Source organism: Aotus nancymaae, unplaced genomic scaffold, assembly GCF_030222135.1.
Source record: "Aotus nancymaae isolate 86718 unplaced genomic scaffold, 86718_ANA_hifiasm-v0.15.2.pri h1tg000040l, whole genome shotgun sequence".
In the NCBI taxonomy this organism is placed as follows: Eukaryota; Metazoa; Chordata; class Mammalia; order Primates; family Aotidae; genus Aotus; species Aotus nancymaae.
In genome coordinates this window covers 130,358,753-130,385,028 of record NW_026988454.1, presented here as the reverse complement: position 1 = coordinate 130,385,028, position 26,276 = coordinate 130,358,753, and the positions used below count along the sequence as shown (strand labels likewise).

General features: G+C 46.7%; 1 non-coding gene across 1 annotated transcript; it reads right to left on the bottom strand.

Moving 5' to 3' along the window:
- Positions 1 to 19,154: 19,154 nt before the first annotated feature.
- Positions 19,155 to 19,294, bottom strand: LOC135268442 (U4 spliceosomal RNA). Its single transcript, XR_010336770.1, has one exon. It is a non-coding gene; the product is annotated as a U4 spliceosomal RNA (small nuclear RNA).
- Between the last annotated feature and the right edge of the window lie 6,982 nt (positions 19,295 to 26,276).

Genomic DNA, 26,276 nt, shown 5'->3' with positions numbered 1-26,276 from the left:
CACCTGGTGTCTGTTTGTCTGTTCCAGGTATTCCTTCCAAGATACCATATTTCATGTATTTGTCACATCTCTTTGGGCTCTTGTTGGCTGTGACAGTTTTCCATGTTCCTTGTTTTTGATGACCTTGATGGTTTTGAGGTGTACTAGTCAGGTGTTATGCAGGCCGTTCATCTTTTGGAATCTGGTGATTTTCTCATGGTTAGACTTGGAGCTTAAGTCTCTTTTAATCTTTTTTTACCCCCTTGACATTAATTTGTTGAAGAAATGGCTTGTTTCCTATAGAAATTTTCGAATTCTGAATTTCATTAATTGAATCACTGTACTATTTACCATGTTCTTCTCCCTTTCCCATTTTTTTCTTAAACTGGTAGTTAGATTTAAAGACTTGATATGATTCATGATCTATTTTCTGGCAAGACTACGTCATAGGTGTTGTGCTGTGCTTCCACCAGGGGGCCTAGAATTATAGTTGGCAGCTATGATGAGCATTGCCAGATGCATTATTTCCTTAGGGATTGTAAATGTGAATATTCTAATTATATAATTCTATCTAAATTTATTTCATTTATACAGTCTATGTTCCATCTGCTATTTTGACACAGTTTATTTTGGAAAGCCAGATCAATGTCATTCTTTCCCCTTTGTTTAGCAGCTTTTAGAATAATGAGTTTGTTCTCCAGCATCTGCCAAAGGTAACCAATGACTATTTAGTATCACTGTGAGTCAATTGATTTTAATGTGTTTTAATCCCTTGCAGTTATTATTTTAACTGAGGCTCCATTTATCCCATTTCAGTTTCAAAGGGGTAGGAGGTCTGGAGAGTAAACACATTGTTCGGTCTTTGGAGGTGGGCACTGGAGGGAATGATCTGCAAGGACAGGAAGTGGGATACTTAAAACTGAGACTGTGGAGAGGCCGCAGGCGAGGTAATGACAAGGTCTAGGTATGACTGTGGAATGCGTGGTTGCAGTAGGGGGAGGACAAGATCACTGGAGGCAAGAAGGTCAAAAGGTCAAGGTGAGAGGGCACTGGGTGGATTGTCTTGGTTGATAGAGAAGCCACAAAGCATGGTAGCAGGAGTGGGATGAAGAGAAAGACAGTGACCAAGGGACTGAACATTTTAATGAATTGTGAAGAGTGAGGAGTGACAGGAGAGCTGCTAAATGCTGGCAACAAGAGCAGCTGAGGGTGATGTCGGAGGCCACATGTACTGCAGAGTAGCTAAGGCCCTGCATTACTCTTGACCACCAGAGAAGAAGTTCATGTATTCATTCATTTATTCAAGCAGTAAGTCAACCAAAATGTGCTTAGCAAAACCCTCCCTGCCCTCACAGAATGCACATATATTCATACAAAATTGTCCTTATAAAGTCAGGACATCTTCAGGACACTTCCAGTTAATCAGACACCCCTGTCAATCCTTCTGGTTAACTGACTTTTGTTTGTTTAGCAGTGAATTTTAATGAAGAAAACCTCTGGGATTAAAATTCTTTTTGTTTTTCCTTTCTTGACTTTCTTGAGACAGTCTTACTGTGTTGCTCAGGCTGGAGTGCAGTGGTGTGATCTTGGCTCACTGCAACCTCTGCCTTCCAGGTTCAAGGATTCTCCTGCCTCAGCCTCCCAAGTAGCTGGGATCATAGGTGCACACCATCACACCCGACTAATTTTTGTATTTTTAGTAAAGATGGAGTTTCACCATGTTTGCCGGGCTGGTCTCGAACATCTGACCTCAAGTGGTTAGCCTGTCTCAGCCTCCCAAAGTGCTGGGATTACAGTCATGAGCCGCTGTGCCCAGCTGGATTAAAACTCTTGTGTAATAAATTCGCAGATATGAAAATCTTTCATTTTTCACAAAGAAACTCCATCTTGTGTGGACACCAGGTGACCTCGTCACAACAGGTCAAGGTGAAAGTGCTCTCAGTGTGGTGAGAGAGGCGGTGACGTAAGAATCACCTGTGGAAGTGAAAGGACTTGGAGTTGAAAGGATCTTAGGGATGGTCTTGGCTCTGGCTTTTAAACTTTTCCTTTTCATCCCATGAAATGTAGAGGAACTTTGTCCATCAAACTCATACCTAGGGTCCTAAAATAGAGAAGAGATATAAGATCAGGGCTCTGGCTGAGACTTTCCCCTCCTGAGACCCCACCCCTACCCAGAGTGCCCATTGGAGGTTGCCATGGATGTAGGATTCTGGAGAACACAGCCTGGAACCGTTCACTTGGTCCCATTTCTTCTTTTACTGAGGCCCGGAGAGGAGAAGTGACCTGCCCAAGGTGACACAGGCCTGGGACCCATGCCCAGTGTCCTGCTCGCTGGTCAGGAGCAACTGAGGAAAGCAGAGCAGGGATGAGGGGTGGAGGAGAGGGCAGGGCCGCACTGCCTTGGTTCTGGAGCCCTCACTGATGGCCTTGGGACTTTTTTTTACTTGTTTTTCTAACTTTGGGGACAAAAGATTTTCTCTTTCTTTCTTTCTTTCTCTTTTTTCTCTTTCTTTCTTCTTCTTCTTTCTTTCTTTCCTCCTCCTCCTCCTCTTCCTCTTCCTCTTCTTCTTCATAACCAAGGCAGGATAAGAAATTTTTTTGTGGGTAGAGAAGGTTATTCCTCTTCTTCTTCTTTACAACCAAGGCAGGATAAGAAATTTTTTGGTGGGTAGAGAAGGTTATACAATAGTGGAAAAACACTTAGCTTCGGAGTTTGATACACTGTGATGCTGGTCTGACTAGCTAACTTCTCTGAGCCTCACTCAGTTCCTTCATCTGTAAAGAAACAGGTTGCAGGCTGGTGTGGGTGCATGAGTGGGTGCTGGACAAAGATGGAAGGAGATGGGAGGGAGGCACCTGGCAGACTTAGCCAGTGTCAGCTGCTGTCCTAGGAGACCCTGGGCTGGGGCAGCATTACAGGTTATGCTTTTCCTGGGGAGACTGGCAATGCTAGAAACAGTCTTTAAAATGTTTACTGGACACATATAATCATGGATTACCCCATTTGCTGTATTCTGTTATAGCAGTATAGAATGAATTAAGACTGGCTGGAAATCTGGGAATCGCTCTTCTCTTTGTCTCACACTTTATACCCAATTCACCTGTCTGCTCATGGGGAGACTTCTGGGGTTGAAGGAAACCAAAATATGCCTTTATAAAATCCTGGGGATTGTTAGGCTGAAGAGTTTAAAATTCAGGGGAGCACTTTGCCCGTGTCTCTCCTTGCATGATGTCAAGACAGTGATTTGTGAAGACAAAGGTCTCTCTGCCCTCCCCTCTGCTTTTTTTTCCATCTAAAAACAGTCCCCTTACAGGTTCTCATATCGGCTCAGAGACAGCGGCACTGAGGATCTAGGAGCAGACTTTACTCTTCCCATAAATTTACCTTCCCACATTTCCCCCCTTTTGGAAGCCTGAAGATGCTCTCTTGTCTTGTCACTATACAATTTTTTTTTTTTTTTTTTGAGATAGGATCTCACTCTGTCTCCCAGGCTGGAGTGCAGTGGTGTGGAGAAGATCTTGGCTAACTGCAACCTCTGCCCTTTGGGCTTAAGTGATTCTCCCACCTCAATCTCCCAAGTAGCTGGGACCACAGACGCGTACCACCACGCCCGGCTGTTATTTTGTATTTTTAGTAGAGATGTGGTCTCACCATGTTGCCCAGGCTGGTCTCCAATTCCTGAGCTCAAGCAATCCAACCATCTCAGCCTCCCAAAGTGCTAAGATTACAGGTGTGAGCCACACCCAGCCTTGTCACTATAGGATTTATGGCTCTTTGTTAAAATACTATTTAAGCAATGTCCCTAAGCCACTGCCTTGAGAGAAATACTTTTGAACTGAGGATCTACCACAGGTACAGTACATGTTAATAAATTTCTGCTATCTTTTTTCTTGTTAATCTGACTTTTGTTTTCTATTTATTTATTTATTTATTGTATTTGGGCTCTGGGGTACATGTGCACGTCCTGTATCCTGCAGGATTGTTGCATAGGTACATACATGCCATGGTGGTTTGCTGCCTCCATCCCCCTACCCCCGTCACCTACATCAGGCATTTCTCCTGGTGTTATCCCTCCCCATCCTCCCTGGCCCCCCTGCTATCCCTCCCTTCTCCTCCGCCACCCCACCTAGCCCTGTGAGTGTTGCTCCCTTCCCTGTGCCCAAGTGTTCTCATTGTTCGTCACCCGCCTATGAGTGAAAACATTTAGTGTTTGGTTTTCTGTTCTTGTGTCAGTTTGCTGAGAATGATGGTTTCCAGGCTCATCCATGTCTCTACAAAGGACATGAACTCATTGTTTTTTTTATGACTGCATAGTATTCCATGGTGTATATGTGCCACATTTTTTTTTGTCCAGTCTATCATTGATGGGCATTTGGGTTGGTTCCAGGTCTTTGCTAGCGTAAACAGTGCCACAACGAACATAACATGTGCATGTGTCTTTATGATAGAACGATTTATAATCCTTTGGGTATATACCCAGTAATGGGATTGCTGGGTCGAATGGAATTTCTATTTTTAGATCCTTGAGGAATCGCCACACTGTCTTCCATAATGGTTGAACTAATTTACACTCAGTATAAATTACACCCACCAACAGTGTATAAGTGTTCCTTTTTCTCCACATCCTCTCCAGCATCTGTTGTCTCCAGATTTTTTAATGATCACCATTCTAACTGGCGTGAGATGGTATCTCAATGTGATTTTGATTTGCATTTCTCTAATAATCAATGACGATGAGCATTTTTTCATATGTTTGTTGGCTGCATATTTGTCTTCTTTTGAAAAGTGTCTGTTCATATCCTTTGCCCACTTTTGAATGGGTTTGTTTGTTTTTTTCTTGTAAATCTGCTTTAGTTCTTTGTAGATTCTGGATATTAGCCCTTTGTCAGATGGGCAGATTGCAAAAATTTTTTCCCATTCTGTTGGTTGCCTGTTTACTCTAATGATTGTTTCTTTTGCTGTGCAGAGGCTCTTAAGTTTAATTAGGTCCCATTTGTCTATTTTGGCTTTTGTTGCTATTGCTTTTGGTGTTTTAGTCATGAAGTCCTTTCCTGCGCCTACGTCCTGAATGGTTTTGCCTAGGTTTTCTTCTAGGGTTTTTATGGTGTTAGTTCTTATGTTTAAATCTTTAATCCATCTGGAGTTAATTTTTGTATAAGGTTTAAAGAAGGGGTCCAGTTTCAGCTTCCTGAATATGGCTAGACAGTTTTCCCAACACCATTTATTAAACAGGGAATCCTTTCCCCATTGCTTGTTTTTGACCAGTTTGTCAAAGATCAGATGGTTGTAGATGTGTGGTGTTGTTTCTGAGGCCTCTGTTCTGTTCCATTGGTCTATATCTCTGTTTTGGTACCAGTACCATACTGTTCCCTTTTGATTACTGTAGCCTTGTAGTATAGTTTGAAGTCAGGTAGCTTGATGCGTCCAGCTTTGTTCTTTTTGCTTAGGATTGTCTTGGCTATGTGGGCTCTCTTTTGGTTCCATGTGAAGTTTAATGTGTTTTTTTCCAGTTCTGTGAAGAAGGTCAATGGTAGCTTGATGGGGATAGCATTGAATCTATAAATTACTTTGAGCAGTATGGCCATTTTCACAATATTGATTCTTCCTAACCATGAGCATGGAATGTTTTTCCGTTTGTTTGTGTCCTCTCTTATTTCCTTGATCAGTGGTTTGTAGTTCTCCTTGAAGAGATCTTTTACCTCCTTTGTTAGTTGTATTCCTAGGTATTTTATTCTCTTTGTAGCAATTGTAAATGGGAGTTCACTCGTGATTTGGCTCTCTGTCTGTTATTGGTGTGTAGGAATGCTTGTGATTTTTGCACATTGATTTTGTATCCTGAGACTTTGCTGAAGCTGCTTATCAGCTTAAGGAGGTTTTGGGCTGAGATGATGGGGTCTTCTAAATATACGATTATGTTGTCTGCAAATAGGGACAATTTGACTCCTTCTTTTCCTAATTGAATACCCTTTGTTTCTTTTTCTTGTCTGATTGTTCTGGCTAGAACTTCCAGTACTATATTGAACAGGAGTGGTGAGAGAGGGCATCCTTGTCTAGTGCCCAATTTCAAAGGGAATGCTTCCAGTTTTTGCCCATTCAGTATGATATTGGCTGTTGGTTTGTCGTAAATAGCTTTTATTATTTTGAGGTACGTTCCGTCGATACCTAGTTTATTGAGAGTTTTTAGCATAAAGGGCTGTAGAATTTTGTCAAAGGCCTTCTCTGCATCTATGGAGATAATCATGTGGTTTTTGTCTTTGGTTCTGTTTATGTGGTGAATTACATTTATAGACTTGCGTATGCTGAACTAGCCTTGCATCCCTGGGATGAAGCCTACTTGATTGTGGTGGATAAGCTTTTTGATGTGCTGTTGGATTCGGTTTGCCAGTATTTTATTAAAGATTTTTGCATCAATGTTCATCATGGATATTGGACTGTAGTTTTCTTTTTTAGTTGTGTCTCTGCCAGATTTGGGTTTCAGGATGATGTTAGTCTCATAGAAAGAGTTAGGGAGGATTGCCTCTTTTTGTGTTGTTTGCAATAGTTTCAACAGGAATGGTACCAGCTCCTCTTTGTGTATCTGGTAGAATTCGGCTGTGAACCTGTCTGGACCTGGACTTTTTTTTGGTTGGTCAGCTATTAATTGCCTCGACTTCAGACCTTGTTATTGGTCTATTCCGGGTTTCAATTTCTTCTTGGCTTAGTCTTGGGAGTGTGCGAGTGTCCAGGAATTTATCCATTTATTCCAGATTTACTGTTTTATGTGCATAGAGTTTGTATTAATCTTTGATGGTAGTTTGTGTTTCTGAGGAATTTGTGGTGATCTGCCCTTTATCATTTTTTATTGCATCTATTTGATTCTTCTCTCTTATCTTTTTAATTTCAGTGCCCTATCAGTCCCACAGAAGTGAACCCGGCACCTTGTTTGGGATCGTGAAGTCCTCTAGCCCTCTGCGTCTCATTCACTGGGAGCTGCATTCCGGTGTTGTCTTCTCCCAGCTATCTTGGTGAACCCCCCACTGACTTTTGTTTCCATGAGACTGCTTCAACTAAGAACCTATTTGGGAAAGAAAAGAAATTATATTTTCTCCCCGACAGGGTGCGCATGCATAGAACCCACACCTCAGGGCTGTCTTATTACCTGCTGGGAGGCCCCCACCCTCCTAACCAGGAAGTTTCCCTACCTCCCCGGAAGCTCAGTTGGCAGAATAGGAGGAAGAGGCTGTGCTGGCCCTACAGGGTGGGCACCCTTTGTCTTTGGACTTGGAGATATCAAGGGCTCTTCTCTTAAGACAAAGCCCAGGGATTTTCTTTCATACTGTCTCCTTCTCAACTGCCTGGGACTGCTCATCCACCTTTCCCACCTCCATGTGCCCTTCATCCCCACTCACTGGCCTTGTGCCTGGGATGGTCATTGGTGTCCTCATCTTTGTGGGTGGAGGTTGTCACTTGGCAGTAATGATAATTGACTAACCTTGGGAGGTGTTAGAGAGAGATCAGGGTGGGAGTTTTCACATGAGTACAACTGCCCAGTGAGTTCTTCTCGCCCACTGCCCAGATACAGCCAATTTATGAAGACAGGGAAGTTGCAATAGAGAAAGAGTTAAATACATGCAAAGTCAGGTATCTGGGAGACTGGAGTTTTTATTCTTACTCAAATCAGCTTCCTTGACAATTCAGAGGCTAGGGTTTTTTAAAAAGCTGGTTTGGTGGGCAGGGGGCTAGGGAATGGGTACTGCTGATTGGTTGGGGATGCAATGAGGGGTGTGGAAAATGGTCCTCTTGCACAGAGTCCACTTCTGGGTGGGGCCACAGAGGAATCACTGGTCCAAGTGGGGCCATTCTGTTGTCAGAAATGCAAAAGCCTGAGAAGACATTTTAAAAGGCCAATCTTAGGTTCTGGTAATTAGGGAGCTTGCAAATCTTGCAACTGCTGGAATAGTGGCTGGTAATCGTTTAACTGTGCCTACATCTCAGCAGAATTCAATTCCCTCTCAGCTGCCTAACTTGTGATCTTTCATTAGTTTTACAAATGTGGTTCAGTTTTGGGAAGGGCTATTATTTAAATTATAAGCTAAATTTCTCTCATGGTTAGGTTGGCACATGCCAAGGAATGACCAAGAGCAGTTTGGAGGTTAAAGATGGATTTGGTGTGGTCAGATCTCTTTTGCTGTTCTAATAATTTTCTCACTTTTATAATTTTTGCAAAGGCAGTTTTATTAGCCTCCCCACAACTGCTCCAGGCTCCGACCTCATCCTTTTTTGTGTTGGCTTGTCTGTCTGTGCCCTCACCCCATCCATTTTCCATCCTTTCTTTCCTCACTTTGTGACCTGGGAGACCCTCCTCTATGGACAGATCACACGGGGTGTCGGGGGTGGTGGGCGTTGCTGGTGGCTTCTCAGTGAGTGGGTTTGGTCAATGGGAGGCACTAGAGGGAGAACAGCAGTGGAAGGAGAGGGGATGGGGTGTTTCTCCTGCACTCCCTTCTAGGACTGCAGCCTCATCCTGGCCTCTTCTCCTCTTGCCCCATCATGTGCAGTGGGGAGGGGGAACAATGGTCCCTGCTGCCTCAGAATCCCTCAAAAATCCCTCTACCCACCCTCACCCGGTACTCAGTCTCTTAATTACAGCTCTGTTGTCAAACCTTCTCAGTGGCCTTCAGCTTCCCGCTGGGATCCTCCACCTTTCATTCCTTTCTCCTCACTCCAGCCCTGGGGGGTGCTAGCTAGGCAAGGGCTGAATTTCCCAAGGGGTGGGGAACATGCTCGCCTCACTCAGGACTGTGCTGTTTCTCAGCAGAGACCTCAGGGCAGTGTCCTCAGCTTCATTTTCATCTCCCACCTCCTGGCATTCGCCTGTAGCTCCCCCTTGCACCTTTGAACCTCTGCTTTCAACTCCCTCAGAGTTAGTGTCTCCTCAGCAAGGAAGATGTCATCTCAGTGAAGAAGACATCATCTCAGAGAGGTCAGGCACCAACCAGCTTCGTTCCAGGGAATTCAGAGTTTCCCCAGGGTCAAAGCTGGGGAGCTGAGGGCCTGTCTCTAGCTCCTCTGCTCAGGACAGGAGCTCCGCCTCTCCCTCCCCATGGTTTTGGGGCCTGTGTTTCTTGTCCATGTTCTTTGTGATTTCTCCACTTCAGCGTTTGGAGCCAGTCTGTCCTGTCAGCCTGTCGGATTGTGAGGCTGCTCAGGGCAGGAGATTTTTCTGTTGTTTCCCCTAGATGCATGCAGCTGGCTGTCAATAAATGCTCACTAAACAAGGGCATGTAGGAGTTGTGTCCTATAATCTCTAGAGGCACTGTGGGGGTGAAAGGGAGGGGGGCTGGGAGGAGAAAAGCTCTTGGCCTAGGGGAAATGGCTTGGGCCTTTTGCCAAGACAGAAATGCAGTGGTGTGCGTTGTGTGTGTTAGGGGGAGTGTCCCCCCTCTGTTCTCAGGGGAGCAGTGAGACTGGGGCAATGTGGGACAGGTAAGTGTGTTTGGGTAGAGACACTCACATCGTCCTTCTACTTCCCTCTGAGGAAACTCAGTTTTCTCGACAAATGAATAAGAACAAAATCTAATTAAAAGTACAGTGTGTAATAAGTGAATAATTATAAGTGGATTAAGTCATGTAATCTGCTCAAGAGCCATTTGAGGTTGGCAGGCAGAGCACCTGTATTTACAGGTGGGAGCAGAGGCCCAGAGCAGGAAGGACTGTGCCAGGTCCTTGACTACTAAGTGGGAAGCAGGATTCCCACCAGGTGGTCCCACTCCTGAGTGTGTGCTCCCACCACAGTGACCTCCAGCTTCCAGCCCCATCAGCCTTTTGAGTTTGAAAACTTTTTTTTGGTTCAAATTGAGCTATAGCTTACGCAGAATAAAAGGCACCAATCTTCAGTGTCCTGAGCAATGAATTTTCACCAATGCATGCACCCAAGTAACCGCCCCCAGATCGAAAGATGGAGGATGCACCTCCCCACCCTCCCCCCCACCACCCTGTGTCCCTTCCTGTCTTCACTACCCAGTCAGCCTGCCAGGAACTGCTCTCGGACTTCTGCCACCAAGGACTCGTTTTGCTTGTTTGCTTTTTATTTTTTTTTTGAGAGGGAGTCTCGCTTTGTTGCTCAGAGTGGAGTGCAGTGGCAGGATCGCTACTCCTGCAACTTCCACTTCCTGGATTCAAGCGATTTCTGGCTAATTTTTGTATTTTATTTTATTTTATTTTATTTTTTGAGGCAGAGTTTCACTCTTGTTGCCCAGGCTAGAGTGCAATGGTGTGATCTCGGCTCACTGCGACCTCCGCCTCCCGGGTTCAAGTGATTCCCTTGCCTCAGTCTCCTGAGTAGCTGGGATTACAGGCATGCACCACCACGCCAGGCTAATTTTGTATTTTTAGTAGAGACGGGGGTTTCTCCACGTTGATCAGGCTGGTCTAGAACTTGTGACCTCAGGTGATCCGCCCTTATCGGCCTTCCAAAGTACTAGGATTACAGGTGTGAGTCACCACACCGTGAGTGAACGGCCTCGTTTTGCTATTCTTCAGCTTCACGTGTTTGGAATGCTATAGCTTGGGGTTTGTGTCTGGTTTCCTTTGCTCCCTTCTGCATCCTCTGTACCCCTCGCTCCGTGTCTTCCTGCCGGAACTGCTCTTTCTGTCTGCCACGTTATGGCCAGAAGAGGGCAGCAGAGGCTGAGGAAAATCTGTTGAGATCAGCTGGGTGGCCTTTCCCAGGCCCACAAGTTGCTCCCTCTCCCCCCAGCACCCTTTGTCTGGATACCTCCCAGGCAGTTGCTGCTTCTTGGTCCTGCTTTCTTCTCTGGACTCGCTGCTTTAGGGAAGATTTCTGGAGCAGAGGTCTGGAGCAAGGATCTCCAAACTGTTTTGATCACACGCTCCATTCAGTAATGTGTTTAGAACGTGCAGCTAACAGACGTGTAAACTTTATGAAGGTTAAAAGAACAAACGCAAATCACATTAAAAGGGGGTAAGATTAAAGATTCTATGATAGCTCTAATGTGTTCTCTGCCTTCTCTCCTGTCTCCCTAGATCCCTGGAGGACCGCTAGGGCTGGTGCCCCTAATCTGGTGGCCCCCTGTTTAGAGCTTCACTGAGCTTTGCTGTAGACCTGGCCCCGTCAGGGTTTGACCACATGACCTGTGACCCTGGGGAGGTTTCCTCAGAGCATTGAGCCCCTGTCTCTCAGCTGTGAAGTGACGACAGTAAGGACCACCTCACGGTATTATGCTAAAACCTTCAGGGAAATGATGTGTAAAGTTCAGAGTAAGATGCCACCCAGTGAACGGCAGCCAGTATTTGGCGGTGGTCATTAGAGAGCAGAGGCGCTGGCCTCAGGGTTAAGCCCACAGCTCTGCCTGTGGAGAGGAGACTCAGTGACAGGAGAGAAAAGAGTGTCCGGCATCCTGGGGACTGAGAATCTGCCTCTCAGGGAGGGACAGGTAGGGCCTCTTCTGCCTCCAGTGCCCCATGCCTCTCTCCTCTGATTCTAACAGGGATGGAGGCCAAGGTTGGAGACCTCTAGGCCTTTTCCCATAGCTTGGTTCTCAAATTCCTCCCACTAGGACTTGCGTGTCCCTAGCCATGAGTGCAGAGAGCATGGAGCTGAGGTGGTTCTGCAGCAAGTTCTTAGAAGTGGTGTTCATCTATCAGAACCAACGGGGGCAGACGAGGAGCAGAGGCCAGGGTGCAGGCGGACCTCGCTGCTGAGACTTCCTCAGCTGGGGAAGGCTGCCTACACTCCCACAGGCCCAGGTTTATGACAATGGGTGGCACACCTGCCTCTTCAGAAGGGGAGGCTTCTATGAAGAGGCGACTTTGGAACTGAAGGTGGCAGGTTAGTGACTGGATTTGTATTCCAGAGTCCCATAGTACTAGAATTGGAAGGAACTTCAGGGACCTCTAATTCAGCCCTTCGTGCTATAGATTAGGACAATTATGCCATTTATTTATTCCATACAAATGCCATTTATTTAGTTATTTATTTCATACCAATATATAGAGCCCCTAATATGTGCCAGGCCTTGTTCTGGGCTCCCAGAATACATCAATGTGGAGTTTATGTTTTAGGCACTGATAGAAACATCACAATAAATATATTTGTGGTTGTAGATGCTGTTAGAAGGTGATAAGTGCTTGGGATAAGAAGCCAGGTAGAGCAATGGGGGGAGATCAGGATGTGGGGTCACAGGGGTGAGGGCACGCTGCAGCATTACACAGGGGCTCAGGCCTTGTGACAGGACCTTATGGATGCTCCGAGCAAAGGCTCAAAGGAAGTAGCTGTGTGGATATGCGAGAAATGAGAGTTCCAAGTAGAGAGAGCACCCAGTGTGAAAGCCTCGTGGAAAGAGCATGGCTGGTGTGTGCGGGGCGCCCTGGCAGGTTGTTGGGTTGGTGGGAAGAGTCAAGGGAAGGGTGGCAGGAGGTAACAATACTGGAATAAAGAGTGTTCCAGGCACATGAGCTCACCAGATGAGGCTCTGCGAGCCCCTGAGCTGGATGGACTGGAACGTGAAAAGGCAGCAGCATACACAGCCTGGTGACTGGGGCTGTTAGCAGTTAACCAAATAGTCCTTGGGGTGGAGAGTGTGGGCCCTCAAGGGCACAGATGGTGGCGTTGGTGGAGGCAGGGAGGAAGAGAGCCGGGTTGGAGAGGAAGGCAGTCTCTGGGTTGGTGGTGGCTTTGTGTGATGTGTAATGGAGTTTGGACGCAGGGCTGAGGAGGTTGTAAGCAGAGCTTTGCTGGGAATGCTCACTTTGGTGGCTGTGAGAAGGATGAATGGAAGGCGAGTGAGGCTGGAGGCATGGGGTGCAGCGCTGAGGCAGAGAGGATGACTGACCTCAGGCAGCGGCAAGGGGCAGATATCAGAGAGGCTACAAATCAGACTTAACCGAGTAAATAGAGCTGGGGACAGAGAGAGTTTGGAGGGGCAAGAGGGGATCGCAGAGACTCCCAGAGGTTTGCTTTGGCTTCCTGTTGTTTTGTATAGGAGGATGGCTAATTGTGCAGTTACCTGTTGCTGTAATGATGCTGTGTAATGAACAGTCATAAAATCTCAGTGGCATATGGTAATAAATATTTATTTAATTTGGGTATTAAGGGAGTTCAACTGATCTGGACTAGATTTGGCTAATTTCTTCTTCTTTTTTTACTTATTGAAATGGATTCTTGCTCTGTCGCCCAGGCTAGAGCACAGTGGCACAATCTCAACCTCACTGCAACCTTCGCCTCCCAGGTTCAAGCAATTCTTGTGCGTCAGCCTCCCAAGTAACTGGGATGACAGGTGTGTGCCACCTCACTTGGCTAATTTTTGTATTTTTAGCAGATGCAGGATTTCACTATATTCGCCAGGCTGGTCTCGAACTCCTGACCTCAGGTGATCCTCCCGCTTCGGCCTCCCAAAGAGCTGGGATTACAGGCGTGAGCCACTGCGCCCGGCCCACTTATACATCTTTGTGGACCACGTGGACTGTGGCTGGGTTTATTCACATTCTGGTGGTCAACTGGCTGTTGGCTGACCTAGGACAGCTTCAGCTGAAAGTCTGTGGTGACCAGTGAGGCTTCTTGGGCCTCATGCTCCAGTGGCTCGCCCAGGAACAGCCTTCCCGTGGACTTGCAAACGGCAAAACCAATGCTGTATGCGCCTTTTAAACTTCTGCTTAGTCACATTTGGTCGTCTCTCACCTGCCAAATCAAGTTGCACGACTGAGCCCGGAGGCAGAGTGTGAAGTCCTGAAAACATATGTCACAGAGGGTGAGCTAGGTATAAAGAACAGTGACAAACTGGGGACATTATGATAATCAGTTTACCACAGCTGGGACAATGATGAAGTCAGGTGTGGAATTTCGGGTTTGAAGTGATGTGAGAAATCGGGGTAGACAGATAGCCCGTAGAGGTGTGGTTGTAAGGAAAGGAAGTTTGGGGGGCAGGGCTGTCAATCAGTATAATTTTGGAAGTGATTTACTAAGACAAGCAGAGGGCACGAGAAAAGATGCCCAGGAGAGTGTGTGAGGTCAGGAGTGGGGGTGCTAGATGGGATGCTGGGACCAGATTCTTCCCGTTTCTTCTGGGCCTCAGACGTTTCGCCTTAGTGGTTGGGGAGAATCATCCCTGGCCTTTGTGCCCCTCTATATGTCCCTGTGCTGCTTTTTTTTTTTTTTTCCTTTTCTTTTTTGAGACAGAGTCTTACTCTGTCGCCCAGGCTAGAGTGCAATGGCGTGATCTCGGCTCACCACAACCTCCACCTCCTGGGTTCAAGTGATTCTCTTGCCTCAGCCTCCAGAGTAGCTGGGATTACAAGCATGCAACACCACGTCCAGCTATTTTTTTGTTTTTAGCAGAGATGGGGTTGCACCGTGTTGGCCAGGCTGGTCTCGAATTCCTAACCTTGTGATCCACCTGCCTCGGCCTCCCAAAGTGCTGGGTTTACAGGCGTGAACCACTGTGCCCGGCCCCCTGTGCTTCTTTCTTCTGTTCCCGTGGCAGGGCTTCTATCTTCCCCCTCCAGGGGCTGGCCTTCCCATAGGAGCCTCAGAAAGCAATGTGGATGGCTCTCCTAGGAGTTGGACAACACATAGGCACTGCTGGAGTCCCAGGGCCCAAGGGGACCTTCCTGGGCTCCACACCTTCCCTCCTGCAGGGGTGGGCTCTGCCCTCAAGTGCGCACTGAAGGGCCAGAAGAGAATGGGATCCATGTGGTGCGTACGGTTTTGGGGTGGTTCCTGAAGCCCCAGGTGCAGTGGAGGAACGTCAGTGGAGAGACAGCAGCAGAGAGAAGTTCCTGGAATTCTCTGAGGCCCATGTCCAAGACACTGAAGGGCTGTTCAGTGTGGGGGCCGCTCTGGTGGTGACAGACAGCTCTGTGAGGAATGTAACCTGCTCCATCCTCAACCCTATCCTGGGCTGGGAGAAGGCAATGGCCGTTTTCATCCCAGGTCAATACTGCTCCTCCCACCCAGCAGGGCCGGAAGGAGGGGCTGGTATCCCTGGGTGTGCTGGGCAGGCTGTCCTGGGTGTGCCCCTGCCCCTGATTGGGTCTCTGCCTGGGCCACAAGCTATGCTTCCCTCAGCTCTCTCCATGAGAGAGCTCAGCTTTCGCTGAGTCTGATCATACTGGGGCTCCTCCTCTTTGGGGCTGGCTATTTTATCATGGGAGAACATTCCACAAAGTTGCAGGAGCAGCTGGAACAAGAGAATCTGTGCCAGGTAAGGAGGAGGGACAAAGGAGGAGGCTCTGAAGGCCAGCGGTAAGGCTGGGCCGAGGCTGGCAAGTACAGCAGCTGAGGCTGAGAGTCTGTGGGGCCAGCTGGCTGGGGAGATCCAGGGCCTGGGGCCCAGAGCAGGTGGCTGAGAGGATCCAGACGAGACCATTGGAGCCATGGAGGCTCTGCTAGGTCCAGGGTTAGAACTTCCTCTTAGACACAGAAAAGTACTTTTTTGTGGGGTTTCTAGGCATAGTCTTTCCTTTTCTTAGGGATGGGCGTTCACGTTTTTCACTGTCTTTCAGATGAACTCAAGGCAGATCTCGGTAAGTTCCGCTTTCACTCTTGGGTTCTCTGTGCCCCCTTGTAGGAGCTGTTCTGGTTCTTAGCTCACCAGTTTCCTGTGTGTTGCCTTTCAGACTGGAGGAAGGCAGCTCACCTGGCTGGTGAGTGACTCTCCAGATGTCCCTTGGTCTCTTGTCCCACCTATGCCCAGGTGTCCTCTCTCCTTCTTTCTGTCTAGGTTCAGACACGTGGACCCCCTTCCCTGGGGACAGAAATGGAAGCTGGTGGGAGGCAGACCCTGCTCCATGGGCTTTCCCACATCTGGGAGCTGTTTCCCACCCAGTGCTTGGGACCTGGGTGTGATGGTGACTGACCTCTGGAGTCTGTTATGCATCATGCATCTTAGTCCAACCCTGTGCTGTCTCCCATGTTGTTCACTTTTTAGCTTTCTTTTATTTTTTATTTTTTTTTAATTTTGAGACAGAGTCTTGCACTGTCACCCAGGCTGTAGTGCAGTGGCATGATCTCGGCTCACTGCAATCTCTGCCTCCTGGGTTCAAGCAACTCTCCTGCCTCAGCCTCCCGAGTAGCTGGGATTACAGGTGTGTGCCACCACACCCAGCTATTTTTTTTTTTTTCAGTAGAGACTGGGTTTCACCATGTTGGCCAGGATGGTCTCAATCTCCTGACCTTGTGATCCGCCTGCCTCGGCCTCCCAAAGTGCTGGGATTACAGGCATGAACCATTGTGCCTAGCCCCATTTTTTAGCTTTCAATGCATCTAACTCTCGGTCTGCACCTGGTAGCTATAAGACAGATGCTCTGATGTTTTATGAAATGAGCTATATGAATAAATTGAGCTTTATAAATAAGTGAACTATATAAAGAAATACGTTCAAGAGTGTGACCTCCCCTCCTGACCCCACGATGCCATCCAGGGAGTCTTTTCTCTCCCATTCCTGAAGGTGCTGAACAAAAAGTGCTGGGGAAAGGACCGGACTGCTGACCGGACATGGGAGTGCGATGGGGTGAGCTGAGGCTCCTCAGGATAGCGGTGCTTATCTTTAGAAATGTTTCATCTGTTAAAGGTTGGCCACTTTTACCCCAGAACTGACCTCACATCCATGTCCTTAAATCACTCTTCCTTTCCAGTAATTTCCCAAATATAGCTCTACTAGAAAAAGCCATAATAATGCTTTCTTACAATTATGGAATAGTTATAACTTTATTCCCTAAAATATTTTCACATATAGTATAAGTTTAATTCTTAGAAGCAAAACTGAATGAAGATAGAATAGGAAGTTTGAGGTTTCTGAGGCACAGACAGCCATTTGACAGCCAAAGGTCATTCGGTGGCCGGACGGCGGTGGGACTCAGCCTGTAATGCAGGCTTCCTGCCCTGTGTCAGGGAATTCCCCATAGCAGCCTTCTGCCCAGCGTCTCTCCTCCTACGGACAGTCTCACCATTCAAACAGAGAGGAGGCCAGGCCCGGTAGAATCACGCTGAGCAGGCTCGCTCTGGGTGAGGTCTCACCAGGGCATGTTCCCTTTCAGCCTGGAGGAAGGCCCAGCTGCACGTGGGTAAGTGACTGATGTTTCCTCTAGTGGGTAATGACTGATGTTTCTTCTGGTGGGTAAGTGACTGACGTTTCCTCTGGTGGGTAAGTGACTGACGTTTCCTGTGGTGGGTAAGTGACTGACATTTCCTCTGGTGGGTAACTGACTGATGTTTCCTCTGGTGGGTAACTGACTGATGTTTCCTCTGGTGGGTGACTGACATTTCCTCTGGTGGGTAACTGACTGATGTTTCCTCTGGTGGGTAAGTGACTGATGTTTCCTCTGGTGGGTAAGTGACTGATGTTTCCTGCGGTGGGTAAGTGACTGATGTTTCCTCTGGTGGGTAAGTGACTGACATTTCCTGTGGTGGGTAAGTGACTGACATTTCCTCTGGTGGATAACTGACTGATATTTCCTCTGGTGGGTAACTGACTGACATTTCCTGCAGTGGGTAAGTGACCAATGTTTCCTCTGGTGGGTAACTGACTGATGTTTCCTCTGGTGGGTAACTGACTGACGTTTCCTCTGGTGGGTAAGTGACTTACGTTTGCTCTGGTGGGTAAGTGACTGACGTTTCCTGTGGTGGGTAAGTGACTGACGTTTCCTGTGGTGGGTAAGTGACTGACATTTCCTGTGGTGGGTAAATGACTGACCTTTCCTCTGGTGGGTAACTGACTGATGTTTCCTCTGGTGGGTAAGTGACTGACGTTCCCTCTGGTCTTACCTCCCCCAGCCTCTGTCCTGTCCTCATCTCTGTCAGTGATCCCCACCCTAGAATGGGGTTGGTGTCCCTGCTCTCTTCGTCACTCTTGTAGCCTCTGTTGGAAGGCTGCAGGGACTCCTCCTTGGGAACACAGATCAGCCACTATTCTCGGCCCTTCCTCTACTGCAGGTCACTGTTAGGGTTAGCGGCACCCTCTGAAAACACCTGTTCTGCTGATACTTCTCGCTGGCTTAGTGGCAAGGGAGAGCTCAGCTGCGGGGAATCAGGAGCAGGGCCATGACTGTGTGGATCAGGAATTCATGGTCTCAAGATTTTAGAAATCAGTTTGCATTTTTAGGGATCAGATTTTCCTTTGGGAGTCCTTGGTTCTGTACCCCTCTTACCCCAGAGTTCCTACACTTTCCAATCCAGTTTTGGTTTTCTTGTTTTTCCCTGGTCTTCTGCCTCTAGGGTGCTGGTTTCCTCTGTGCTTCCTCATGCTCTGACTCGCTGTCCAAGCTGAGCTTCTTCCTCTAAGATTCCTTGGTGGCTGACAAATTAGTTGCTTTAGAACAAATGTTCTGAATCTGGAGTCTAGAACCTCCAGGATGTTTATGGTCCTGGGATGGGGTCCGTGAACCACCTGAAATTACATGCGATTTCTGTGTGTATGTTTATATTATGGAAATAAAAATGCAACTTATAATTATTCACAACCTTCCGGGCATGGTGGCTCACACCTGTAATCCTAGCACTGTGGGAGGCTGAGGTGAGCAGATCACTCAAAGTTCAAGACCAGCCTGGCCAACATGGCGAAATCCCATCTTTACCTAAAATGTAAAACTTAGCTGGGCATGGTGGCACGCACCTGTAATTCCAGCTACTCGGGAGGCTGGGGCAGGAGAATCACTTGAACCTGGGAGGTGGAGGCTGTGGTGAGCTGAGATCGAGCCATAACACTCCAGCCTGGGCGACAGAACGAAACTCCCTCTAAAAAAAGAAAATTATTCTCAACCATTTTCTCTCATTTTAAGAGAATTCTGTTTTGCCCAGTGGGCTTGGTGCTTGGTTGGGTTTTTTAGGAGTAATGTGTGAAGACTGTAAAAGGAGAAACCCAGAGCGGTTAACACCGTTTACCTGAGAAAGGGTGGGGGTGGGGGGGCGCAAATCAAGGAGAAGATTAGGTGGGGAAGAGAGGAGATGTGTAGGACGATGGAGTTCCCAGCGTTCACTTTGTAGAGATTCTGGATGGCCTGGAGTGGTGGAAGAGTGGCTGAAAATCATAGCCAGGGTGCTTTGAGCAGGGAAGTGTGACGAGGGTTTGCAGGTTATTTGGGTGCATGAAACGTAACCACCTCTGTGATACCTCTTGAAGAGGTTTCAGTAAAGACATCTAATTTTTATTTATGTCTTTATTTCTTTATTTAAATTCAGTCTCCATAGAGACTGTCAAAAATTGCCAATGCTGACTATATTTCAGGTAGTCATGGCGGGTATTGGGAAAAGTTTTCAATTAGCAATAATCGCGCTTTGGATAAACCTCACTGGCTAAGATACTGCCACTGCGCAAAGCTAAGACGTTTCTAATTTTAAGTAATTTTTAAGTAAACATTTAACTGAGTTTGCTTTGATAATGAGACCATCTCACCCTTCCAGCAGCGGTCAGAGCAGGGGTATAGGAGGAGGGGTCCTAATGCAATGAAGGGTTACCCAGAGGACCCTTTAACACGGGGTGGCTTTGGGATCTGTGCCTCCGAGCCTGTGCGACATGACCTTCCCCTGCTCTGGATGCTGCTGCTCATGGTCAGGAATAGAGACAGAGGGACAGAGAGGAGCGAGCAATGGGATGAAGGAGGCCTGGGGATCAGAAGCATGAGGAACATGGCTAAGGACTTTGGTTCTCTCATAAAAAAAAAATGAAGAACAGTTTTCTTTTACCATCTCCCCTTCTCTGCTGCATAAAAGTCTATGTGTTTTAATGTATATATAGCCTATGTTTTTTATTATTATTGCTTTTATTTTTTTGGAGCTAGAATCTCGCTCTGTCGCCCAGGCTGGAGTGCAGTGGTGTGATCTCGGCTCACTGCAACCTCCACCTCCTGGGTTCAAACAATTCTCCTCCCTCAGCCTCCCGAGTAGCTGGGACTACAAGTGCTCGCCACCACTCCTGAGTGGTTTTTTGTATTTTTAATAGAGATAGGGTTTTGCCATGTTGGTCAATCTGGTCTCAAATTCCTGAGCACGGGCAATCCACCTGCCTCTGCCTCCCAAAGTGCTGGGATTACAGGTGTGAGCCATTGCGCCTGGTCTATATTGCATATGTTTTAATTTTACTACGTTTACCATTACACTGAAGTCAAAATTTTCATACTGATAGATTCATAGTGTGAGGTAGATAAATATCTGATCTCACCTTATTCATAAAATTAGAACAATAATTTGTAACCAAAAGATGTGCTGTTGAAATTAAGTGAAGAATGCATTAGAGCGTGTAGCATAGCACTTCATACACTGGAGTCTCAAAATTAAATCCCAGTTCTCTTTTCTCCTCTCCTCCCTCTCTTTTTCTTCTTCTACCTCCTTCTGCTCTTTCTTCTTCTTCTTTGATATTCTCTAGTGTTATGATATAGAAATTTATAGTTAAATATCAACTTATGTCTTTGTGAGCAACAAGTAAATTAAAGTTCACTTTTCCCAAAGGGTCGTCTGGATCGTGCAGCCGTTCTGTGTGATTCTGTTTCCATCAGGCAAATAAGCAAAGGTAGAAATGCCGGTTGATCTGACTGAACCTGCATAAGTGGCAGTGGTAGTCACAAAGTCCCACCCAAATGTGCAAGGTAAATGTTTCTTTAATTATTCTAGTCTAGTTCCTGAGGCTTCACCCTGTGGGAGTCAAAAGCTTTCCAACTGAAGACATTTTGGGGTCTTGTGACATACACGGGCTTTGCTTTGGTCAGTGACCTTCCTTTCTTCTTCCCAAAAGGGAGTATAGAGGTTGGAGGAGATTATATGTGCTTAGAACAGGTGGGGAGAAGGGGCCCTGTGCTCCCCTCTTAGTCATTTTAGGTCTTCACCCTGGGGAGGCCGCTAGGAGGATCTGGTCCTTAAGGTCCTTGAGGACCTGTCTGCTGAGAATGGGCAGGTCCCATTTGGCTGTTGGAGGATATGGTTAGTTCTTCCTCCCTTGACCCAAAGATGAAGTTCCTGGTCTGGGCAACTTGTCTCTGGATGCAAAATTGATATGGCTTCTTGCACTGACCCCAGGCCTTCCCTGGTCCACCGGCTCTCGGGGCACCTCTCTGCCTCTCCACTTTCCAGCAGAACATGTGAGATTTTCTGGGTCCTCAGCTTTCCATGTGCAGATGATAGGAGCTTCCTTCTCTCTCCTGACACCTTTCTCTGCCAGTGCCTTGTTCCATGTTAGAGATGACACCTACCTATGTGAGTTGATTCATTTTCTATCTGCTGCCATAACAAATTGCCACAGACTTAGTGGCTTAAACCACCAGATTCTTACAGCTCTGTAGATCTTACAGCTCTGTAGGTCAGAAGTCCAATAAGATGTAGACAAGGCTGAGTTCCTTTCTGGAGCCTCTGGTCTTTTCCAGCTTCTAGAGACCATCTGCTTTCTTTGATTTGTGGGTCCATTCTTCAAAACCAGCAACACGGCATGTCTGTGGCCCTGCGTCTGTGAATACATCTATTTCTCTGACCACAGCCTAGAAAAGTCTCTGCTTTCTAGGGTTCATGTGATCAGGTTGAACCCACCTGCATAATCCAGGACAATCTCTCCATCTCAGGCTTCCTAATCTTCATCACACTGATAAAGTCCCCCTTGCCATGTATGTAACATATTCACACATCCTGGGGCTAGGACCTGGACATTTTTGGAGGCCTATCGCAAGGGGATTTTCCTCTGGAAGTTTTCTATCCTTTGAGCAATTCTTGGAGGGGGCAGATGACTAGATCTAATATTTTTTAATTCTCCCATATCTGTAGGAATGTTTTTGCTCCCACTAGTCTGTGAAAAGAGGGAGAGATGTCACTGGCATGTGACCTCTCACTGGATGTATATGTTCCTGCTTTGAACTTCTCTGTCTCCCATCATAGAAACCTCTCCATTGCTTTCTAATCAGGCAAGATTTCTCTTATTCTGTATCCTGTGTTCTCTTTATGTATGGTTTACAGTCATGCTCCAAGTTCCGCTCAGCCAGATGTAATTCTCTCTCTGCCTGTGGCTTAGAGGCAGCCTACAAGTTCATCTAGTCACTTTTTCATAAGTAAAGGAAGGTCTTAGAAATTTCAATCTCGTGGCTCACACCGGTAATAGGCAGAAGTTGCAGTGAGCCAAGATCACCCCACTGAACTCCAGCCTGGGCAACAGAGTGAGATTCCATCTCAAAAAAAAAAAAAAAAAGAAAAAGAAAAGAAATGTCAATCTCCCCAGTTCTTTCTAAAAAAACCCAAACAACTTTTCTGGATGGTTGCATGGCTAGGGACTTGAAAAGCATAATTTTACAGTTAACTCTGGGCAATGAATTTTCTGTCTAGGTCGGTATCCAGCTTCTCAATACCTGAGTGTTAAACTTTATGGCTTAGCCATCATGGAAGGCTGCAGTGTGATTGATGTGCGTGTGTGTGTGTGTGCACACGTGTGCATGAGAAAGAAAAAAATACATCAGTGGAATGTTTTCAAACACATTTTCCCCTATAACTTCTGCATCACTGCTTCAAAAGATTAGGTGCTGACTGTAATGTGTACAGTCTCTGCAGATTCCGCATATGAAATATGCGGTTCTCTTGTAGACTGGCAGAAAGAACAGTTCCAGGCCCGTGAGTGACGTGGTGTTCTTTCTGGGTGCTCCTCCTGCTGTCCCCTTGGCTTCCGGCTCCCCCTTCAGTTCTCTGTGATGATGCAGATGCTGGCGCTATCAATAAGGATGGGGTGGGTGGTAGAGGTGACAGTCATAAAGCTAGGGCTGGTCCCCAAGGAGCCTGTGACATTTCCCCAAATCAGCCTTTTGGTTTCTTTTTCTGCTTGAAGAGCATGGGCTTGAGTCACAAAGTGCTTATCTCAGGGGACTTAGACCTCCTCCAGGCAGCTAAGTGGCTTGAAGGGGGTGTTTTCCACCCTTGTTATGGGGCAGGGGAGGGCCTTGCGTGATTGGTACCTGCCTCTGCAGGGTCTGTCACTCTGGATCCAGGCTCTGCCCATCCCACCCTTGCCACCTCTCATGAAAAAAGAGTGTGTCCTGGAAGGACACCTTCAGGGGCTCAGATGGCACCTATAGCATGTTGGGCCTTGAGGGCATCACGCCGGGGCGATGTTACTGGGAGGTGGAGGTCAAGCATGGAGACAGCAGTGAGTGGACTCTGGGGATCTGTAGAGAAGATGTGAAAAGGACAGATCGGTACAAAGAGTCCCCAGATAAGGGGTTCTGGGTTGTGGGGTGATAGGACAATGGATACTGTACCTGCACTGAACCTAATACTTTGCTATATCTTAGGTGGATTCCCTACAAGGTGGGAGTTTTCCTGGACTACAGCGAAGGGGATGGCTCCCTCTATAACATAATTGATGGGTCTCACATTTTCTCCTTACCTCCGACTTTCTTCTGTGGAGCCGTCTTTCCATACTTCATGTTAAGGTCAGAAGATGTGTCCTTGACCGTCTGCTCTGTGGTAAGTGAGCTTGAGGGGCTCCCTGTGCCCCCTAACAATTCTTCTTTGGAGAAGCCAGTGAGCTCCCCAGGGGAAGGGTTCAGCTCAGGCTCAGGTGTTGCTGGTGCTCCCCCAGGGGTCGAATCTCCATTACTCCCCTGGAACCCTGAGGCTGTGCCCCCATAGGGCCTTATCATTGCCCCTACCCTTTGCTTTGGCTCTCCTAGGAGCTGCAGACTTCTTGTGGCCATAGCCTCTGAGAAAAGTCTTGGATGGCCCTAGGAGCTTTGTCCTCCTGTTCTGGATTCAGACTCCCGGGCTGTGTGGTTATGAGAATAGTCACCTCATGCCTTGTGTTCAGAAAGCAGAAGATGAGAGTTGACTGTTGTTTGAATTGATCTGGGGTAGGCTGAAGTTAACTGTAAAACTCATTTTTGTTTTGGTATTAAAAAATATTTCATGGGGCTGGGTATGGTGGCTCATGCCTGTAATCTCAGCACTTTGGGAGGCCAAGGTGGGTGGATCACTTGAGGCCAGGAGTTTGAAACCAGCCTGGCCAACATGGTGAAACCCTGTCTCTACTAAAAATAAAAATAAAATTAGCCAGACATGGTGCTCCTCGCTGTATGCCAGCCTTGGTGACAGAGCAAGACACCGTCTCAAAAAAAAAAAAAAAAAGTCATGAGATTTTTATACTGTTTGGACATGAAAAGGGCCTGAGGGCTGAATTATTCTGCAGAACAAAGAGGAGTTTATCCAGTTTGAGTTTGCTCAGGGGGATCCAGAGATTGAGAATAATCTCCAGCTCTATTTTGTGGGGTTCTGACTATCTGACCAGAAAAGTTGGTCATCCAAAAATATGCAGGGAAATGGTGGCTATGGACTTGTAAGATGAGAGGAATTGAAATGCAATACTGTACTTTTTTTGCTTTTTCTTTGTTTTGGAGACAAGGTCTCTGTTACTTAGGTCAGAATGCAGGGCTCAAACAATCTTCCCACCTCAGCTTCTCAACTAGCTGGGAACACAGGCACGTGCCACCATGCCTGGCTATTTTTTTTTCTTTTTTCTTTTTTTTAGTGGAGAGAAGGTCTCACTATGTTGCCCTGGCTGGTCTTGAACTCCTGGGCTCATGTGATCCTCCCATCTTGGCTTCTCAGAGTGCTGGGATTACAGGTGCGGGCCACTGTGCCCAGCCTAATATTGTACTTTATACATTTCTTCTTCTGGGATGAATGAAACAAATCTTTCCAAGTCTCAGTAAGTTTCTGCCACCTGTGATAAAACTGTGCTGTGTTAACTCAGGGAATTAAGAGTAAGACATAAATGAAGTAGGGCCTTTTCATGAACAAGGTGAATTGCAGAAAGCTTTAAACATGAGCATGGTTCCTGTTAATCAATGTATTAGCACTTCCAAGTCCAATGATAAGGGCTAATGGAAACCACAGCAAACAAAAAGAGGCAGGATTATTGAGGACCTAGACCCATCAGGAATGAAGGAGTGTTCACTCTAACAGGTAAGGAACTCTGACCAGCTGTGGTTCTGGCTCAACTGAAGGTGAGAAGGGACGGAATGGAACTGAAGGAAGGAAGTCATAAATGTCAGTTCTAGCCTTGTGACCAGCTACAGAAACAAGGATGTAATAGCTTCACGTATTTTCTCTTTGCTTCTCATGTGTATGTGTTTATTTGTATATATCAACACTTTTCTTTCTCTCTCTTCTTCTTACACTTATGATTTTATATAGAAGTTGTTGGAAGTTATGTTATAATATAGTCCTTTTGGTGAAAGTATATATAGTCAAGGAAACTGTGACTGAATTTGAAGAGTAAATAATACAGCTCTATATTGAGCTATATAATGACTAGGACTCTCTCTTCATTTTGGGGACAGTGTGAGAACTTCGTCACTTATAAGGTGGCTTTGTCTTGATTGGTGAAAATAGATGATTTCATTGTTTTATAAAAGTTTAGGGTGGGTGCAGTGGCTTATGGTTGTAATCCCAGCATCTTGGGAGGCCAAGGCAGTCAGATCATCTGAGGTCAGGAGTTCCAGACCAGTCTGGCCAACATGATGAAACCCCATTTCTACTAAAAATATAAAAAATTATCTGGGTGTGATGGCGGGTGCCTGTAATCTCAACTACTTGGGAGGCTGAGGCAGGAGAATTGCTTGAACCCAGGAGGCAGAGGTTGCAGTGATCTGAGATCACGCCACTGCACTTTGGCCTGGATGACAGAGCAAGAATCCATCTCAAAAAAAAAAAAAGTTTAAATATGTGTAATATGAAAACTGTGCAGCCAAAGGTGTGAATGGTGCTCAATATTATTTTATCACATCTTTGTTCCAAATCCACTCCATCTTTGTCCTGCCTCGTGGTTCATTTCTTCTTTGCCATCTGGCACAATGTTAGATTTTGACAGGAAATTGCACTGGAAGGAACACTGCAAGACATAGCTGAGAAAGCAGCTTCATTCTAGTTCTGGCACTTTTTTTTTTATTTTTGAGACAGAGTCTCACTCTGTCACCCAGTCTGGAGTGCAGTGGTACAATCGCAGCTCACTGCAATCTCTGCCTCCTAGGTTCGAGTGATTCTCCTGCCTCAGCCTCCTGAGTAGCTGGGATTACAGGTGCATGCCACCATTCCTGGCTAATTTTGTATTTTTAGTAGAAACAGGGTTTCACCATGTTGGTCAGGCTGGTCTCGAACTTCTGACCTCAGGTAATCCGCCCACCTCGGCCTCCCAAAGTGCTAGGATTACAGGCGTGAGCCATTGCGCCTGGCCTGCCAGACTTTCTTCATATGCCCTACCACCATGAAATTTATATTCTGGAGGAGATTGAGACAGAGGCCAATGGGGGCAAGTTTGAGTCTTTCCAGGTCGATACTTGGGCA